The sequence below is a fragment of the Lepisosteus oculatus genome, unplaced genomic scaffold (assembly GCF_040954835.1).
Source record: "Lepisosteus oculatus isolate fLepOcu1 unplaced genomic scaffold, fLepOcu1.hap2 HAP2_SCAFFOLD_57, whole genome shotgun sequence".
Classification (NCBI taxonomy): Eukaryota; Metazoa; Chordata; class Actinopteri; order Semionotiformes; family Lepisosteidae; genus Lepisosteus; species Lepisosteus oculatus.
Genome location: NW_027168117.1, coordinates 1,357,689 through 1,361,780, shown reverse-complemented (window position 1 = coordinate 1,361,780; position 4,092 = coordinate 1,357,689).

The following is a 4,092-nucleotide window of genomic DNA, read 5'->3' as shown; positions in this document are numbered from 1 at the left end:
GTATGTCTCCAGTTCTGTTCCCTTGGCCCTGTGCTTGAAAGAGTCAAAAACCTTCCTCTTTGAATTCTGAAGCTTCTTGCAGATCTTGCTGTGTTTCTCCAGCCTCTCTACAGCAAACTTCCCGTGACACAGTTCACAGGGCACCAGCTGAGGGTTTCCACTCTGGCTATTCTCATATGGAAATTGCTCAGCGGTAGGGCACATCAGACTTGTAGGGGACAAATATCTGTTTTCCACTGACAGAGTTTGTTCATCCAGACATGTGGTGTTATTTCTGAAGTGGCCCTGCGCGGCCTGTGCCGCTGACACGTCGCTTTCAGGGAGCCTTGCTTTCTTGAGATACTTTCTCCTTCCACAGGGGACGTCTTCTAGCCCACGGCTGCAAGGGCTCACTTGACGTCTCTCCTGATGGGAAAGCGCAGAGGGAAAGTGCGATTCTGCGCATCCGCCATCTTCCATTGGAGAACCATAATCAAGGTTGTCTCCTCTGATAGGAAGGGCTTTCCTTGGAGTGAAGGCTTTTTGCTTCTCCATTCTGCAGGTCAGAAGAGGCACGGCCTTAGAGCGGTGGTTGGCCCATGGTCCTCTGGGGCAAAGCTCGCTCTGCCTCGCCTCTATTTTCCCTTCCGGCCACCTCTCTGGAGTCTTCCATCTCTCTCGGAACCATCCTCAGCTCCTCCTGAGCTCTGAAGAGCTTCGCCTGCATCATGGCCTCCTTCTGGCGAATCTCGTCCTTCATCATGGCCTCCTTCCGGCGCATCTCATCCTGCAGGCTGGCCTCCCTCCGGCGATGCTCCTCCTTCAGCGCGGCCTCTGCCTCGGCCACTTTTCGTAGCTCCTCTTGCAACTGAAAGTGCTCCTTCCCATTGGCATGAGAAGGGCATTGTCCTGGAGGGGTCGCCACCATGGGGAGGACAGTCCTGTCCTTAGGTTTGCGTACTCTTGAGCCCCTCCTGCCCGGCCTCTCGCAGGGCCTCTCATGACCATCCTGAGGCGGGGTGGGGGCAAACAAGGAATCACTCTATGCGTCCGGGCGGTCCACAGCCCGAACCTCACCAGGGCCGGAGACTTTCCTGTTACCCATAGGCTTCAGGGGGTAAGACCGATCATACCCCACAATGTTCTTCTCGGGGCCCTGTTGGGCTTGGAAGCGATAGCTGTTCCCCATCTTCTTCTCCGCAGCGTATTTGACATATTGGAAACATTTTCTCATCTTCTGTAGAGCTGCCTCCTGCCGCCGATTGTACATGGCGATCATTTTTTTCTCCTTTTCCTGCATCAGTTTCTCTTGGAAGGTGTCCTTCAGAAGCTGTATCTTGGGAGGCGGGCAGTACGTGGAGATCAGATCCTGTTGCCTTAAGGGCGCGGGTCGATTCGAGTCTGTGTCCTTCGGGGAGGGGGACAGAGCACCAGGCTTAGGACTGGGCTCCATTGGCAAATGAGATATGAGCTTTGTTTCCCAGGTATCTGGAAAAGGCAAAAATGGCAAATAAATGATATCCTGCACAGTCTAGTATGGTCTAATAGAAAAGAATAAAAAAAAACAATTCAGGAAATACACAACTTTTTAATATTAAACCTAATGGTGTTGAATGCTGCATGCTGACTCAGTAGGAGACAGATCCTAAACATAAACATTATAATAAACATTTGTTTCCCAAATAACATTCTCAATGTTCAGAATGCTTAAAGTCATGAGCTTTTTTAAAAATGTTTAACTGAAACCTGGAAATGTGCTATTTCATTTCAAAGCTTGTATTATATCTATGATATAAATGTTTTTTTATATAAAATTAACCCATTATGCAACAGGGGTTTGAGCAAAAGTCACTGTGAATAAGGGAATTTATCAATATTAATTAGCCGTTTCACTACATTATAGATAGCTGAAGGATTATGATACAGTATATCGATTTCGCTACAAATTGACAAGCATATTTGATGACACTTACCAAACAAGTTTTAAACAGCGGAGAAATAGTTCACCACGACGATAGCAATGCAATGTTTGACTGCATCTCCCTATGTGATATATCTGTATTTGGGTATATACAGATCACGTAATTCAGGGAGCACTGGTACGTCAGGTCACCAACCATTATTACGACGCTCATATGTCATAGAGCTCCTTAGGATGTTTGTATAATCTTTATCCAAAGTTTCATATGGCCGCAGTTACGGCGTTTATTTTACAGTTAATGTAACAGGGTGTCATTATATTTTTCTGTCTTTATGGTGGCAGACCACTTAAATAAATCTGAGTAGGCGGTTTCTACAAGTGGGTCAGATAAAATATTAAATATACAGTAAAAGCTCACACCTATTCATACCCTTTATGTACTGTATATCTACAATTACGTATACTACGTATACAGTTATCGTATACTATAATACGATAACTACCATTACAAAATGTCTCCCTTTTGATTTGAAGTGGTTCTTTTAAATAAGTAAATTGCAATCACTTAGCCTACATCTGAGCTCCTAATTCATCGCGACGACGGACTGAGACTCCAGTCGGATTTGTGAGAAGGGGTGTGCCTGTTTTAAAACCGATTCATACGTCTTAAACACATGGACATAGATAGCAGTCTGTGTTATATAATTTATCTTTTTATTTTATTTAAATTTAAGTATCACATACACATTTTCAAAGTAACTGTACCCCTTTTAATTATGATCCCCATCGCTCACAGCTCCGAAGGTGAGACGAGGGCTACTTCAGATGGGATTTCCAATATTTCTCTCTTAGCTTGTATACCGGTGGAAAGGAGAGGGCTCTTAAAACGTGTTGATAGTAAGATTGGGATGTATTTGCAGTCTAGATATAGTTTTTTTAATGTTCGGAGCCGCCACAGATTCATTTTCTTACGACTGCTTTTCTGGATGACAATGACAATGCAAACGATGGTGTTAAGGCGAGGCTGTGCCTTAAGGCTCCTCTGCTTACAATATTCAGCGCGTAAATCGCAAACGAGCGCCTTCCCTTACGATGAAAATGCAGAAAATAAGACCACGAGATTTAAACCTACGGCTTACAAATTTATGCGTAAACACTAAAACCGTATCTTTAGCAAAACTGGCGAGACAATGTGTTTTATCATTTAAAAAAGTACTGGAAAATAATTAAAGGTTATCACAATAAACAGAGGTTACTGATCTACTACTGTACGCTGTGACCAAAAATGAGAGTCCCCCGATCCTCGCAGCCTTCATGCTTTGGTCTTGGCCTGGCCGTTTTTTTTAAGATAATGGGGTCAAGTTAAGAAATTATGCAAGTTTCTAATCAAATCCAAGGGCGCCTCGATCTCCTAAACATCTTTAGAAGGCCGGCGGACCACACTGCACGGTCCGGGTCCGGGCCCTGACCCGGTTCTGGATAATGCCAGCTTAAAGTGAAAAATTCTACTGTACATATTATGTTTCTTATTATGGTATATATGTATAATATAGCGCGACCGCTTCACGAAGCTAGAAAGAAAGTTATCCGCCATTTTTATTTGACCTGCAATTGAATTTGCCATTAAAATCATTATTAATACCGCAGCTGCTAAATAACTTACCTAAAAGCGTTCAGATACAAAAGCACTTGAGCTGTAATGTTTGTATACTGTTGGCCCGATGACCTACTTCAAGAAGAATTGTTACATAGACCGCCAAGGACTGTCATCACACTTTACGTCATAAAGCGCTTTAAAACTTTAGACAAGTTCAACACCTCATATTTTGTACTGTTTATCATGGTAAAAGCAACTCAAAGCAATTATAAAAATGATCGAAAGGTAAAAATACAAGCTTATACGAGCTGTCGTTTTAACATTTATAACATATATTTAAACAAAACATATATAATCTATTTTAATAAAATAGAAAAGTGTTCTTAGTCTTCACTTAAAAGCTGTTAGAAGCTGCCTTTCTGACAAGAGAGTTCTGTGAGTTCCACAGTCTCAGTGCATTAAAGTCAAAACCAGTTGCTTTTTATTTCCTGTTTTACGACAGAGCAAGGAGGGTGTCCACAGACCACTGTGCACCTGCAGGCTGATATGGGGGGTAAAAAGTCTAGAAGTTAGTAAATAAGATTTTAGCACATGT